Raw genomic sequence first — 18,127 nt, forward strand, 5'->3', positions numbered from 1 at the left:
ACCCACTAGAAGAAGAGATGGGAAAGAGACAATACAAAAAAAAAACCTCAGCAACAGAAAAACAAATATGACACCACCAGATTCTAGAGACTCCACACCAGCAAGACTCCAACATTCCAATGCAAATGAAGCAGAAGAGCATGACCTTAAAACCACTTTCATGAAAATGATAAAGGCCCTAAAAGAGAATATAGGAAAATTCCTCAAAGAAATGGATGACAAAATAAACCAAAAAAATGCAAGAAATGGAAGAAAAAACAAACCAAAAAATACAAGAACTGGGAGAAAAAGCAAACCAAAAAATGCAAGAAATGGAAGAAAAAACAAACCAAAAAATGGAAGAAAAAGCAAACCAAAAATTGCAAGAAATGGAAGAAAGAAGAAACAAAAAAATTCATAAAAAACGAAAATTGCAAGAAACAATGCAAACAGTGCAAGGCTTGAAAACTGAAATAGAGACAATAAAAAAAAAACACAATCGGAAGAAAGGCAGGAAATAGAAAAGCTGGGCAAATGGTCAGGTACTACAGATACAAGCATTACCAACAGAATACAAGAGATAGAAGAGAGAATCTCAGGTGTTGAAGATACACTAAGAGAAATGGATTCATCAACCAAAGAAAATCTTAAGTCCAACAAATCCTTAACACAAAACATCCAGGAAATATGGGACACCATGAAAAGACCAAACCTAAGAATAACAGGTATAGAAGAAGGAGAAGAAAACCACCTCAAAGGGGCAGAAAATATATTCAACAAAATCATAGAGGAAAACTTTCCCAACCTTAAGAAAGACATGACAATGAAGGTACAAGAAGCTTACAGAACACCAAATAGAGTGGATCACAAAAAAAGTCCCCCTCGCCACATAATAATCAAGAATATGCAGAATAAAGAAAGAATATTAGGAGCAGCTAAGGAAAAAGGCCAAGTAGCATATAAAGGCAGACCTATCAGACCTATCAGAATTACACCCGACTTCTCCATGGAAACTCTGAAAGCCAGAAGGTCCTGGATAGATATTCTACCAACACTAAGAGACCATGGATGCCAGCCCAGACTACTATACCCGGCAAAGCTCTCAATCACTATAGATGGAGAAAACAAGATATTCCATGACAAAACTAGATTCAAGCAATACGTGTCCACTAACCCAGCATTACAGAAAGTTTTGGAAGGAAAAATCCAACCCAAGGAAGTTAACTACAACCAGAAAAACATAGGCATTAGAGAATCCCTCTCTACCAACAGCCAAAAGAACAAAGGGGTGAAATTCCACACATAATTCCACCAAAAACAACCATTCCAAATCAAAGAAGAATGAGTAATCAATGGTCATTAATATCCCTCAAGATTAATGGCCTTAACTCACCCATAAAAAGACACAGGCTAGCAGAATGGATTCGAAGACAGAACCCATCCTTCTGCTGCATACATGAAACACACCTCACCTGCAAAGACAGACATTACCTGAGAGTTAAAGGTTGGGAAAAATTTTTCCAATCAAATGGACCCAAGAAACAAGCAGGGGTAGCAATCCTAATATCTAACAAATTAGACTTCAAAATAAAATCAATCAAAAGAGATGAAGGAGGTAATTACATACTCATCACAGGCGAAATCCACCAAGATGAAGTGTCTATCCTGAACATCTATGCCCCAAATTCAAAGGCATCCACATTCGTAAAAGAAACATTACTAAAACTTAAATCACATATAAAGCCCCACACACTTATAGTGGGAGATTTCAACACACCACTCTCACCACTAGACAGGAATACCAAACAGAAACTCAACAAAGAAGCAAAGGGTCTATTAGAAGTAATGGCCCAACTGGGATCAACAGATATCTATAGAACATTTCATCCACATGAAAAAGAATATACCTTATTCTCACCACCACATGGAACCTTCTCAAAAATTGACCACATACTTGGCAACATATCCAACCTTGGCAGCTTCAAAAAAATTGGAATAGCTCCATGCATCTTATCAGACCACCATGCTTTAAAATTAGAATTCAACAACACAAATTGCAGAAAACCTACAAACTCATGGAAACTGAATAATGCACAACTGCACCATTCCTGGGTCAAAGAAGAAATTAAAAAAAAAAGAAATTGAAGACTTCCTAGAATTCAATGAGAATGAAGACACAACATACCCAAACCTATGGGACACTTTGAAAGCAGTGCTATGGGGGAAGTTCATAGCACTAAGTGCCCACATGAAGAAACTGGAGAATAGTTACATGAGAGAATTAACAGCACAGCTGAAAGCTCTAGAACACAAAGAAGCAAACTCCCCCAGGAGGAGTAGATGCCAGGAAATCATCAAATTGAGGGATGAAATCAATAAAGTAGAAACTAGGAAAACAATACAAAGAATCAATGCAATGAAGAGTTGGTTCTTTGAGAAAATCAACAAGATAGACAAACCTTTGTCAAAACTTACCAAACAGCAAGAGTGAACATGCAAATTAACAAAATCAGAAATGAAAAGGGGGATATAACAACAGACTCTGAAGAAATCCAGGGAATCATCAGGTCATACTTTGAAAACCTGTACTCCACAAAATTCGAAAATTTAAAGGAAATGGACAACTTCCTGGATAGCTACCACTTGCCAAAATTAAATCAAGAACAGATAAGCAATTTAAATAGACCTATAACCCCTATGGAAATAGAATCAGTCATCAAAAGTCTCCCAACCAAAAAAGCTCAGGTCCAGATGGCCTCAGTGCAGAATTCTACCAGACATTCAAAGAACAGCTTTTACCAATTCTTCTCAAAGTATCCCATGCAATAGAAGCAGAAGGGTCTTTGCCAAACTCTTTCTATGAGGCTTCAATAACCTTGATCCCAAAGCCACACAAAGATCTAACTAAAAAAGAGAACTTCAGACCAATATTCCTCATGAACATTAGTGCAAAAATACTCAATAAAATACTGGCAAATCGGATCCAGGAACACATCAAAACAATCATCCACCATGATCAAGTAGGTTTCATCCCAGGGATCCAGGGATGGTTTAACATATGAAAATCCATCAACGTAATCCACCATATAAACAAGCTGAAAAACAAAAATCACATGATCATCTCACTAGATCCTGAAAAAGCCTTTGACAAAATCCAACACCCCTTCATGATAAAGGTCTTGGAGAGATCTGGGATAACAGGAACATACTTAAACATAATAAAAGCTATATAGAGTAAACCAACAGCCAACATCAAACTAAATGGACAGAAACTCAATGTAATTCCTCTAAAATCAGGAACAAGACAAGGATGTCCACTCTCTCCAAACTTTTCAACATTGTACTTGAAGTTCTAGACATTGCCATACGACAACAAAAGGGGATCAAGGGGATCAAATTGGGAAGGAAGAGGTCAAACTTCCACTGTTGGCAGATGATATGATAGTGTACATCAATGACCCAAAGACCTCTACCAGGGAACTCTTACAGCTGATTAACACCTTCAGCAAAGTGGCAGGCTACAAAATCAACTCAAGAAAATCAGTAGCCCTACTATATACAGATGATAAAAGGGCTGAAAAAGAAATCAGAGAAACATCACCCTTTACAATTGCCACAAACAACATAAAATACCTTGGGGTAACACTAACCAAACAAGTGAAAGACCTGTATCGCAAGAACTTTGAATCTTTAAAGAAAGAAATTATAGGAGCCCTGAGAAAATGGAAAGATCTCCCATGCTCTTGGATAGGTAGGATCAATGTAGTAAAAATGGCAATCCTGCTGAAAGCAATCTACCAATTCAATGCAATCCCCATTAAAGTCCCAGCACAATTCTTCACAGACCTTGAGAGAACAATAAACAATTTTGTATGGAAAAACAAAACACCCGGGATAGCCAAAACAACCCTGTTCAACAAGGCAACGTCCGGAGGCATCACCATCCCTGACTTCAAGCTCTATTATAGAGCTATAGTCCTGAAAACAGCTTGGTTTTGGCACAAAAATAGACAGGTAGACCAATGGAATCGAATTGAAAACCCGGATATTAACCCACACACGTATGAACATCTGATCTTTGACAAAGAAGCTAAAAATATACAATGGAATAAAGAAAGCATCTTCAACTAATGGTGCTGGCATAACTGGATGCTGGCATGTAGAAGACTATGGATAGATCCATGTTTATCACCATGCACAAATCTTAAGTCCAAATGGATCAAAGACCTCAACATAAATCCAGCCACACTGAGTCTCTTAGAAGAGAAAGTGGGTTGTACTCTTGACCTAATTGGTACAGGAGACAGGTTCCTGAACATAACACCAGTAGCACAGACAGTGAGATCAACAATTAATAAATGGGACCTACTGAAACTGAGAAGCTTCTGTAAGGCAAAGGACACAGTCAGCAAGACAAAAAGGCAGCCCACAGAATGGGAAAAAATATTCACTAACCCCACATCTGACAGAGGGTTGATCTCCAAAATTTACAAAGAACTCAAGAAGCAAGTTCCAGAACACCAAAGGATCCAATTAAAAAGTGGGCTACAGAACTAAATAGAGAATTTTCAATAGAGGAGTCTAAAATGGCTGAGAGGCACTTCAGAAAGTGCTCAATACCCTTAGCCATCCGGGAAATGCAAATCAAAACAACTCTGAGATACCATCTCACTCCTGTCAGAATGGTTAAAATCAAAAACACCAAGGACAATTTATGCTGGAGAGGATGTGGTGAAAGGGGAACACTCCTCCATTGCTGGTGGGAGTGCCAACTTGTTCAGCCACTTTGGAAATCAGTATGGAGATTCCTCAGAAAAATGGGAATAAACCTACCACAAGACCCAGCAACTCCACTCTTAGGCATATATCCAAAAGATGCCCATTCATACAACAAGGATGTCTGTTCCACTATGTTCATAGCAGCATTATTTGTAGTAGCCAGAACTTGGAAGCAACCTAGATGTCCCTCAACCGAAGAGTGGATAGAGAAAATGTGGTACATTTACACAATGGAGTACTATTCAGCAGAAAAAAACAATGGAATCCTGAGATTTGCAGGCAAATGGATGACACTAGAAGAAACCATCCTGAGTGAGGTAACGCAGTCACAAAAAGGGAAACATGGCATGTACTCTCTCATATATGGATTTTAGACATAGATCTGGGGAGTGCCAGCCTACAATCCCATGGCCGGAGAGTCTGGGAAACAGAAACTTCATTCAGTGGCTGATGGAGGAAGAGGCACACTCCCATAGCTAATCACTGAGTTGAACTCAAGAAAGCCAGTAACAGAGAGGGAGAACTGATGACCAAAGGGATTAAGACTGGGCTGGTTTAACCTCCAGAAAAGCTGACCTGACAAAGGTTAACTTTTGAATCCCAGGCATCAGCCTGGGAATCCAGCATGGGACTGATCAAGACCCCCTGAATGTGGGTGTCAGTGAGGAGGTACTGCCTTGAGCAGTAGATCAGTACTCATCCTGAGTATACACACGGACTTTGGACTCCCATCCAACAATGTGAGATGCACTCTCACCCTGAACTCTTGGGGAAGGGTCTAGGCCCTGCCCTGCATGAAATGACAGACTATGGACACCCCCATGAAGGGCCTCACCCTCCCTGGGAAATGAGGGGATAATGGGGGGGGGTTGGAGGGAGGGTATGGGAGAAGGGGAGGGAAAGGGAGAGGGACCTGGAACTGACTTGTGAAGCAACCTTGTTTCTAATCTAAATTTAAACTTAAAAATAAATAATAAAAAACACATATAAACATGCACACACATCAGAAACATACACAGTCTTTATAAGCAGCTTTTCTGAGAACAGCAAAGCCAGAGGCATGAAAAGATAGTCATAAAATCGAGAAAGAGATGGATTCCAGTCTCAAGATTTAAGGTTAAGATAGATCTGTATCACTCTGTGGGTATTTTCATTTTTTTTCACCTTTTCTTTCTCTTCTCCTCTTCTTGTATAGAGTCTCTGGAATTCAATATATAGACTAGACTGTCCTGGAACTCACAGAAATTTGCCTGCCTCTGCCTTGTGAGTGCTGGGATTAAAGGTGTGTGCCATCACACACAGCCAATATTTTTTCAGCAAGAATACATTCATGTATTAACTGTGTAGTCAGTATTTAACTGCACTGCTGGAGCAGCCAGGAACATGGTTTAAATTAGGATAATTTGAGGTGAATTCAATGAAAGGACAATACAGTTATGGGCAGGATTCAGGAGAAATGGGAGAGTTAGCCACAATGGCAGTCATTGCTCCAGAGGGGCAGAAGGAGGGGCAGTTTAGAAGCCCAGAGATCGAGAGCCTTGGACTCAGGTTTGTTGAGGGAATGCTGGGACCTGCCAGCTTAGGAGAGTTTGGGGAGTTAGGCAGTAACAAGGATTTGGAATAACATGTTCATCTCACCCCACACCCCAGTCACCTGCAGGCCTCCCTTTGAAGCAAATTCCCCATGAGGCTGGAGAGCAAGGGTCTAGGGGAGGTTTTACATCCACACAGGTCGCCCTCAGTGAAAGAGGGAGGCAGAAGGCAGAGGGAAGACAAAACCCCCAAAGTTCTCTAGACCTAGCTGCCTTCACCTGCTTAGTTACTTGCTTTAAATTATTTAAGCCACTAATCTCGATGATAACAGTTGATATGCACACTGACTTCCCGCCTAATTTTAGAGCATCTTTACCCATGCTTCAACACACTCGCCTGTGCTGGTCACGTGACTTCACTGCATCCACGTTCTAAACAAACAACACTGTACTTTTTGCACAGCACATGCCAAGGAACTCAGTCTGAAACACCTCAGCCCAGATCTGAGACTAATTTATATGTGGTGGTTTGAGTGAGAATGGGTTCACATGTTTGAATGTTTGGTCCTCAGTTAATAGAACTGTTTGGGAAAGATTAGAAGTGTGGCCTTGTTGGAGAAGGTGTGTCCTTGCTGGAGGAGGTGTGGGCTTTGAGTTTTGAAAAGAGAGGGATTCCCAGTGGAGGAAGAGGACAGGGGTGGCCTAGAAATTCAGTGGGGCCAGGAAGCAGGAGGTGTGGAAAGATGGGCAATTACCAGTGCCTGCTTTGGCATGCCTGTGCCTGCCCATCATCTCTCTGTCCTTCTCCAAACACTAATTTAAAAACTGTCTACACTTCATCAAATAGTAGTAATTCCTTCCTAAAGAGAGACACCGAGGTGTCTGTTTCAGGCATTGTGAGCACTGATCTCCAGCACGTGCAAGCTTCTCCACTTGATCACATTACACTTACTCTTTTTAAAAACGTTCGTAAGCATAGAAGCAATTGCCTGAAATCTTACTCTGACTTTTCCTTGATTAGTGTGTTTTGTGTTAACTCTCATCCTCTGCCTTCGTCTACTGGCAGGGTAGGGAGAGGGGCAGAATTATTTCGCAGGCAACAAACAAGCTTTCTTGACTCGTCGTTTTAAAGCAGTAGCAGTTCTGGATACCTGGTCTCTTTTGCTGATGCCTGTCTGCCTAATTGTAATGCTCACTCCTCCCACAGTACATGAGCTATGGCTTGGAGCAGCAGCTTGTGTATTTGAGGGCAATGGAGCAGTCTGAACAGAAACAGGTTTTGTGGGCAGGCAGAGCAGGAAACTCAGTTACATTCATTTTATTTCTGAGTTTCTGCAACCTTTGACTAGAGACTCAGTCCAAATGTCGAGAAGCCATATTCTGTGTATGGGATGGATGGGGGTTGCAGACCTGGTCATCTACCCTGCCCACACTGGCTAATCAGATAACATTAGAGGCCCCTAGCAGTGTGTAAATCCTGGGCACTGTACTGTGCTCTCCTCTTCTCAGATTGCTTTGTCAGCAGCTGCTGTGGCTGCAGAGGCCAGAGGCACTGAGAGCTTATTTCTGGCTCTTTCCCACCACTGGGGCCTTGGACTGATATTTGGCTTTACAGTGGGGGAAAGAGCCTCACATGGAACATTCCAGATCTTCTCTCTTGCCAGCTCAGGAATCTCATTTCCTCTCCCTCCAAAGCAAAAAAGCACAAATAGGGTTTTTGGAAAATTCAGCATCTTATCACTACACAATGTAGCTTGGTCCAAAAGGGGGATTTGTGGATCAGTTCCCAGAATTTTATTTCTTTTTAGACTTAACTGTCTTGTACTTGGGTATCAAGGAGTTGTGGTATGAAGCTGGGAACAGTTCCTAGACTCCAGCCTAGATGATGTTTGGGGGTTGTTTTGTATCTTTTTAAAATTCATTTTAGTTATTGTGGAAGGATATTTTGTAAGTCTGTTAAGGAACTGCTGCCATTTCTGCATGTACCAATGCCACTGCTGGTGATTGCTCCCCATCCCATCACATGGAGGAACCCTAGTGTGTTCAACCAGTTTCCTACTGGAATGTCTCTAGGGAATTTTCAATTTGTTATCATTATTAAGGGGCTACAAGTGGGTCAGGAGGGACAGCTCAGGGAGCATTTAGGGCTTTGGCAGAGCACCCATGTTCAATTCTAAGCCCCTGCATGGATGATTACAACCATCTGGAACTCCAGTTTCAAGGGACCAGTCCTATTCTGACTTCACCAGGTGTGCATTTGTTGTACATACATACATGCAGGTAAAGCACTCATGTATATTAAATGTCTTTTTAGAAGATGCTGCAAGTTTTGTGCTTAAATATATGTATGTATTTAATACATCTATTTTATAGCTAGCTGTACTTATGATCATTTCTTTGACAAATTGTATTTGTCAGTGATGATAAGGAGTTCAACTATATTTTACCCCTTCTCAACCCTGTCTTGGTTTTTCAGTTAAGAGGTACTAAATAAAACGACCGCCTTTCTTGCTGGATCATGGAACACTATCTCCCTTTGTTTTCCTGCAGACTGTATGGTGACTCACATCAACTGATTGCCATATTCAGCAGTGGGACTGGCCCGCCAGAAAGGTCCAGTGTCTTCACTGATGTCTTGCTCTGCATCTTCTCATGGTCTTCAAGTCTCACACAGCTCCTTGCCCTGTCCTTGATGTATTCTTCCATGTCCAGCTGTTCTGCTCCAAACAAGTCTGTGGTTTGGGATCCATTTCCACCAAAGCATTCACAGCAATCAGTGTGAGTATGGGTCAGCCACTTGCCTCTTGGCATACAGCTCACCAAAACAGAACATTGCACATTTTCACACATGAGTACATACATACAAACACACTTGCCAGAACCTTGAAGAGTGAATGTCGGAGGACAGAAACCAGTAATCTGTGTCTACCACACCTTGAAGACCACTTGCTTGACCACCCTCAGATGTGTTTGTTAAAATTCAAATTCCCAGACTCCTCCTCAGATATGTTGAACGAAACCTTAGAGGATAAGGACCAGATATTCACGCTTTGCTGACTTTCTTAATGGTTCTTAAAACCATGTGATTGTAAAAAAAAAATCTTTACAAGAATGCTTCTTTTCTTTTTCCTTCTTTCTTTTTCTGTTTTTCAAGACAGGATTTCACTGTTTAGCCCTGGCTGTCCTGGAACTTGCTCTGTAGACCAGGCTGACCTCGAACTCACAAAAATCCATCTGCCTCTGTCTCCCAAGTGCTGGGATTAAAGGTGTGCACCACCACTGCCCAGAAAGAATTCTTATAATGAAGTCTAATTCTGCATGACTTAATATTTTATCTCTATTCCTATCATGCTTTTTTATTTTTTTATTTGAAAAGTTATTTTATTTTACATGTATGGGTGTTATGCCTGTACATCTATGTACCATGTACATGCAGTACCTAGGGAAGCCGGGAGAGGGCATCAGATCCCCTGGAACTGAAATTAGAGGATAATGTGGGTGCTGGGAATTGAATTGCAGCAGATTTCTGGAGAAGTGTCTAGTGCTCTTAACATCTGAGCCATTTTTTCCAGCCCCCAACCATACTTCTAATTAAAAGTCCACTAAGCATGTTTCTAAACTTACAACACTGAAAAAAATTGGTATATGTATACCTCTGACATTTCCCAATAGATTCTAAAATAGGAATTATGAGAATGACTATGTTTGTATGCCTTTTATTTTGTAATTCTTTGCCAGTAGGTTGAGTGATAGTACTAGGGCAGCATTGTGAGTAGAGTTTAATTTGTGAGTCGTCATCCTGTGCCCCTGCTATGGTACCCTTGGAAACATCTGCCAGTATAAGAAGACATTGGAGTCCAAGCAGTCTGGGTCTCTGGTGATTTGTAAACTCCTATTGATTTTCAATAGCTCTGCAGCTTGACCTACAAATAAGTCACAGAGATTTTAAGCTTGTTTGTCATTACAGCATGGCCCAGTCTTATTCTGCCAAGTCAAACTGAAACCTCTGTTTGTTGTTCATGTATCTGAACAACAACATTAGTACCTGAGTGCCTTGGGTTAATTTAAAATTATGTGAAAAGCAGGAATATTCATGGCTGGACATTCATCTCAGTCCATAGACAATTTGCCTAGCGTGCAGGAAGTCCTAGATTCCATCCCTAACCCTGCATAAACTTGGCATAGTGGCTCATACCTATAATCAAAGCACTCCGGAAGTGGATTCAGGAAGGTCTAAGTTTCAAGGTCATTCTCAGCTATACAATGAGTTCCTAGTCAGCCTGAGATACACATGATCTGGTCTCAACAAACAATCGTATTTAGTTCTATCAACCTGATACTTACTAGAATGGTGGCTCCCTAAAACCAATGCCTAGTTTTGTCACATTTGAGTTTATGCAGAGAGGCAAACCTTTGTGTTAGTGTGAGAGGCATTAGGAAACACGGCCTTGAAACAGTGATGGGGTAAAGGAGAAACTGCCGGCAGCTGATCTGGAGACAGAACTGAAAGCTCACTCTGTTCCCCTTACTTCTCTTTATTCGCATCCCTGTAGTGACAGGAAACTTCAATTTTTGCTTAAATCCAAATTGTACATGTATTTTATCACTGGGTGAGAGGGCTACTGAGGGTTGAATGCAGAGGGTCTTCGGTGCCAGTCACATGCTCTGTCAATGAGTGTACCCCGACAAAGTCCATCAGCAAGCTCGCCAAGTCATTTATTAATTCAAATCTAACGGTCTTGTTTGGCACTAGTGAGACTCAGTTCTGACACAGACTTAGTATTTAAACTCAGTGTGAGTCTAAAGCATGATACCACATTCCACCCACTGAGAGTAAAAGTGCCTTTCCTGACATCGCAACCCTATCAGGGAATTTCCCCATACCATAGGAAATTAAGAAGCTTTATAACAGGGCATCGAGAGATGACCCAATAGATAAGACAACTTTTTGCTCTACTGGAGGACCTTGGTTCAAATCCCAGTACTTACATGGTAGCTTAAATATTTGCAAGTCTAAGTCTGGAAGATCCAGTGACCTCTTTTCACCTCCAAGGGCACAAGACATGAATGTAGTACACAGACATACATGTAGCCAAAACACTCACATATACTATAGTAAAATATAGTTTTTCAAAGGGCTTTTTCTCAAACAAGGTGGAAGGCTAGGGCCGATACCTGAAGTTGTCAAGTGACCTCCACATGAGTGCCATGCAAGCGAATGCCTATGCTCACACACATGAAAATATACACACAACATTATACACATACATACAACGTTTTATAACAAAAGTGACTGCACAGTGAAATCAAGCAACACAAAGGGAGCTTCTGAGAGTCTAGCAGATGAACCCTCTGGATTAAGAGGTTAAGGGCTGGAGTGCATATGTAGCATGCATGAGGTCACGGGTTCAATCAAAAATAAATATGGAAAATACATTTGTTTGCTTGTTTTGAGACAGGGTCTCTCTAGAAAGCCCTGGCTGTTCTGAAACTCATTCCCTATGTAAACCAGGCTGACCTCAAACTCACAGAGATTCACCTGCCTTAGCCTCCTGAGTGCTGGAATTAAAGGTGTATATCACCATGCCCTGCAGGAAACTAAATTTCTTAATTGCTTTCTGTAGTATGAATAATAAAAACCCAGAGACAGATATTGGGGTTCAAGCTGAAGATCAGAGAAGCAAAATAACCAGTCACTAGCTCTCACCTGTACTAAAGCTAGAACGATCCTGTCCTCAACATGTCTGGAGACTGAATGCTGAAGACTGAATACTGAATACCACATGAGACCCTGAACTCCTGTCTTATATACTCTCTAGTGCTGGGATTAAAGGCATACACCACCATCCCCCAGCATCTGTGACTAACTGGTGGGGCTGCTGGGATTAAAGGTGTGTGCCACCACTGCCTGACCTCTATGGCTGTGGCTAGCTTTGCATTCTGATCTTCAGGCAAGCTTTACTAGACCATAAACAGTACATCATCACAGTTTTTACTTTTCCTTCTTCCTCTCCCAGTACTAGCAGAACTTACTAACAGAGCCTGCTCATTGAAATAACAACATCTATGTCACATCATGAAGACACACACGAGCTGGCCTGATAGGGCTTTGATAAGACAAATCCAGGACGACTTTAACATCTACATAACAAAGAATGTCAATATATTATGAACCATTGGGAATCATCACATTTAGAATAATAGCACCATAGGGCTGGCCACGTGGCTCAGCAAGGAAAGGGGCTTGCTGCCCAGCCTGATGACCTGAGTTTGATCCTGGGAATCCACGGTGTAGAAGAAGAGAAGCAACTTCCATAAACTGTCCTCTGATCTCCTTTCATGTGCCAAGGCCTGTGTGTACCCCCTCAAAAATAAATAAACAAAATGTAAAAGATTGGTACCAGTAACAAAGTAAATATATAAATAACATGGGGAAGAAAGGACTCTTCTGAGATCATGCTGGCAAACATAACTTGAAGTTGTATTGAATTGGCTGTGGCCTATTATGAGATTGACTGAGGGCCTCTGGGGATTCAAGGTGGAGCACTGTGGTTTTAAAGGGATATATTTGGGTTAGGGTTGACTTGGGTAGTTAATATTGAGAAGCCCTATAGTCACTAAGACCCCTGTGAGATTCTCTAGATGGCTAACTGGCCTGTGGCCCCAGAATGTGTAAGAGAACACTAGCCTGGCACCTGTGTTCATCTCCTCCTGGCTCCTGACTGTGGATGTCTATGACCAGCTGATTAGACAATCAAGAAGGGATTTGTAACTGACAGAGCAGGGATGTAGTGCACACAGGAAGGACAGGGTCAAGCAGTCAGAGATTTCAGCATGCCACTCAGAAAGGATGCACTTAGGAGTTATGGATCACCCATTTCCAGAGTATTTTCACATTGCAGTTGACTACAAGAGACTGAAAACTTGGAAAACAAAACCTCTGATAAAGTAGATTGTTATATTTACAAGGTGGTACAAATTAGATGATTCAGTGGATAGAGAAGCATGCTGCCACCCCTAATTCCCAACACACATGTGGTGAAAAGAGAACCAACTCCTACTGAAGTGCTTCAAGTTTATTTCTTTAAATGAAATTAATCCTACTTGGCAAGTCTCATGGGGAGAGGCATTTCTAGCTACATGAATTTAGTGCTTCTTTAAATACTTGTTCAACATCCCTAACCCCAAACCACAAACCATAGGTACATAATACAGAATGGAGACACAGGGGCCTGAGCAGTGCCTTGGGATGGTTTTAGAAAACACTAGCTATAGACAAGAAACCAACTGTTGCTGGATTTTCTCTTGTCCCACCAGGTCCCACAGCTGCTTCAGCCCCAAATAAACACATGGACGCTATATTAGCTATAAAAGTGTTGGCTGATGGCTAGGGCTTCTTACTGTCTAGCTCTGCCTTAATTATCAACCCATAAATACTAATCATCTATGTATTTCTACATGGCCTTATCTCACCAGAGAATGCCTGGCTCTTCCTATCCTCCCAGTCCCTACATGGTGTCCTCGGCTGTCTCTTCTGCCTATTTTTCCCAGAATTCTCCTTGTCTCCTAGGCCCACCTCTCCTTCTGCCTCTATTGGTCAAGCAGTGTTTTATTGATCAACCAACAAGAGAAACATATATACAGAACAACATCCCCCATCAATCAACATGGACTGTGATTCTGCTTTCAAAAATTTCAAAGGACTCTCTGCAAACAGCTCTGTCAACTGTATATCAATAACATACCCCTAAATATAGTAAAGAATCTTAGAACAAAAGCCATGAATCTTCACTTCCAAGAAAGTGAATGCTAGAGTGCCTCACACATCAAGCAATATCTTCAGATATTTTGTCAAACCTGACATAAAATTGTGAAAAAAAATTATGATAGTTGTGACCACTGGGCTAATCAGGCCTAATTATATACTCAAAGAATTAATAACCATGGGAGAGTTGGGTAGGAAGAACGGAACTAATAATAACCAGGTATAGTAAACAAAAAGGTTCCAGGAAAACAATCTGGACAAAGGTGGTTTAGCGCTGTCAGAAGAGATGGGGAATGTTTTGCTTGGACAGCAAAACAGAATTTTACAAAGCAGTTAGACTCATCCTGCCCCTGAGGCTTGAGGAACTCACAGCTCACAGAGAGAAGAATCACGGCTCTGGGTGTAACTTGGAGAAACAACTGGAGATGGGCTTAGGAGAGTGGAGTGGTACCTTCAGTCTCCTGTAATTTACATCTGAGAAAGACAGAATCCCTGAAATGGTAGAGTAGCTATCACCTTAACAGCTGTGTGTGTCCCTTCAGGGACCTCTGCTGAGCTGGCAGCACAGAGACCCAGTGCTGTGAGACACACTGAATGGTTCTGGGTCTAAATAGTAAGCCTGCTGAAGCACCACAGGCCCTGCAACCTGAAGCAGGGTCTAACAGTGCCAAGTACTCCTAAGAGCTGGCTTGCCTAGAATAGCTATGAAAAGTCATTTAAGAAAGACCCCCTACTACAGACCATACTTGTAAACAACTCTCCCAAGGCAGGACAGGAGGTGAGAATAGGTCTGCCCCTAGCTCCTCTAAAGAGCAGCAAGCACTCTTAATTACTGAAAAATCAATCTGTCCCCATTGGACATCATGTCCCCAGAGCTGGAAAGCCTCCAAATATGAGTACCAGGAGCAGCTGAACTTGGGCTCTCTGCAAGAGCAGCAAGAACTCTTAACCAGAGACATCTCTCCATCCCCATTTTCTTTTGTACAAAAACAAAAAACACTCCAAAGCTAAAGAGAAATCCTGTCTCAAAAAACCAAAAACAAAAAAACAAAACAACAACAAAAAACCACCACAATGTACTGTTGTTGTCATTATTATTAATCATTATTATTATTAATCATTATTATTATTTTGGAGGCACATGTGCTCTGTGGTGCATATGCAGAGGACAACTCTGGGGAGTCAGTTTTGTCTTTCCATTTTTTTGTGAGTTCCAGGGATAAAACTCAGGTTATTTTGTTGATGAGGCAAGTGCCTTCACCTCCTGAACTGTTTTACTGAGCCTGAGTCTGAGACTGAGATCTTTGTTCAGTGGTCTAGAACTACTGGTGAATTGTCCATACTCCCATAAGTAACCTCTCAGTACTTTGTGAGCAAGCCTAGTGAAGCTCACTGGGTCATCAAAGACAAAGGCCATGAGAGGAAAGGGGACCACTTGGGAAGAGAAAGGAGATCAGCAAGAGTGTCAGCAAAGCAAGTGAGGGCAACCTGGGAAGGCAAATATGAACAAAGCACATCGTACCTGAAAACACCATAATGAAGCCTGTTACTATGTATGTTAGTATATACTAACAAAGTTTTAAAGATATAGTATACAGTCTACCTAAAAATGTAGGATGACACAGTATTCTCTCTGAACATAGAAAGAAAAGGAAAGAAAAAAGTGTCAACATCATTAGCCATCAGAGAAATGTAAGTTAAAACAACTTTAAAATTTCATCTCACTCAGCCAGAATGGCTATTATCAAGAAAACAAATGACAACAATGCTAGGGAGGATGTGGGAGAAAAAGGACCTGAGTTCACTTTTCAGTTGGTGACACTATGGAAATCAGAGTGGCTTTTCAAAATGATAGAAATAGAACTACCATATGGCCCAGCTCTACCATTTCTGGGCATGTGCCCAAAGGACTCTGTATGTGTCCTACCATGGAGAGTCTTGCTCAGTCTTGTTCATTGTTGTTCCATTCACAATAGCTGGGAGATGGAATCAGCTTAGATATCCACCAACAGATAAATGTATAAAGAAACTATGGTTCATATGTAAAATGGAATTTTATTTAACTATAAATAAAATATGAAATTTGCATGTAAATGTGAAATGGTAAACGATTTTCTTTTCTTCCTTCTTTCCTTTCTTCCTTTCTTTCTTCCTTCCTTCCTTCCTTTCTTTCTTTCTTTCTTGTTCTTTGAGGTAGGGTTTCTCTGTATAACAGCACTAGTTATTCTAGAACTCACTCTGTAGATCAGGCTGACCTTGAACTCACAGAGATCTGCCTACCTTTGCCTCCCAAATGCTGGGATAAAAGGCATGCACCTCCACCATCCAGTGATAAGCTATTATATTAAATAGGATAGCCCAGGCTCAAAATGAAAAATACTGTGTGTTCTCTTTCCTATGAAGAGTCTAGCGTCTAAGTATTGTATGGGTGTACTTATGCAGGAGTGAGTGTGTGTGCATATCAGGAAACAAGGGGGCCATGACAGGGAGATGTCTGGATGGAGAAAGGCTGAGAGGGTAACAGTATATTTAAGGTGTGAAGACTGAAGGGGATGGTCAGGATGGAAAGAGGTAAGTAGGGATTGGAGTGTCGACTAACATTAATAAAGAATTAATAATAATAGATTAATAATTAATGATTAATATATAAATTGTTTATATAATATATAAAATAATGAATAAGGATTAATAAGAAAACATGCTACTCTGTAAGCTAACTTTAAGACTACTGGGAAAGAATTAATACCCAAAGATTACAAATATTTCAGTAAAATTAACAGGGAATTTGAGAAGGACTAATTAAACTAAGGAAACAGTAGAATCTAGTTGTGGGATTTCAATTCAAATAACCAATGGCTTTTGGGCAGTAAGTCCTGAGGTGTGATCTTTTCTGAGGGAGAGGATTGCTCTCTCTCTTGGGTGATGAGAGTGGAGCAGGCACAGGAGAGGCACTCGGTGCTCTTCAGCCCTGGGTAGAACCACTGGGCAAAGGCAGCTAGAGCAGTGGTGGAGTCTAGGTTCTGTCTCAGCGAGTGTTCATCCTACACCTAATTTAACAGACTCTTGTGGCTTCTTGTAACAAGGAGAAATAACTCAAGATATATTTAAAGTTTTTTTGAGATTTTAATATAATCACATCATTTCTCTCTTCCCTTCCCTCCACAACCTCTCTCATACACCTTTCCTTTATCTCTTTCAAATTCATTACTTCTTTTTACATTAATTGTTGCTACATGCATATATGTATGTACATATATATTCATAAATATAACCTGCTCAGTCTGTACATACACACAAGTAACATTACACAGACTGAGAAATGATGTGATTATAGTATAATCTCAAAAAGAACATACAGATATGCAGGCTCACTTGTGCTAATTTGGGACTTTAAAGTTACCAGGCTACTACTAAACATACAAAATCAGGCAATAACACAGTGTTTAATATCTTAAGTAATTTTTCAATAATTGATAAATTAAAGTAAATCCTAGGGATGAGGATTTCAGAGGTAGAAAAAGGAGAAAAAAGGACCCAAAACAAGGAGGGGGGCTACAAGGTATCTCAGAGGGTAAAGGTGCTTGCTACCAATTCTGATGATTTGAGTTCAATCCCTAAGGGCCTTCATGGTAGAAGGAGAGAACAGACTCCCTCAAGTTGTCCTCTGACCTCCATACATATACATATACATACGTGTACACACACACACACACACACAGTGTTGAGTATCTACTCTTTCATCAAGAGAGTCCCTGGGGACTGACAGATGGCTCAACAACTAAGAGGACTTGCTAAACTCGTAGAGAACCTGAGTTCAGTTCTCAGCACCCATGCTTGCAACCATCTGTACCCCCTAGTTCTGGGGTATATGACACCCGCTTTTGGTGTTTTTGAGCACTGCATGTATGTGGTGCACTTACACACATACAGACAAAATACTCATGTACATAAAAATAAAAATAAATAAATCAAGAGAGGAGAGAGAGAGACAGACAGACAGACAGAAAGAGACAGAGACAGACAGACAGACAAGAGAGAGAGAGAGAGAGAGAGAGAGAGTCCACTTGCATCT

Source organism: Mesocricetus auratus, unplaced genomic scaffold (assembly GCF_017639785.1).
Source record: "Mesocricetus auratus isolate SY011 unplaced genomic scaffold, BCM_Maur_2.0 Super-Scaffold_100013, whole genome shotgun sequence".
NCBI classification, from domain to species: domain Eukaryota; kingdom Metazoa; phylum Chordata; class Mammalia; order Rodentia; family Cricetidae; genus Mesocricetus; species Mesocricetus auratus.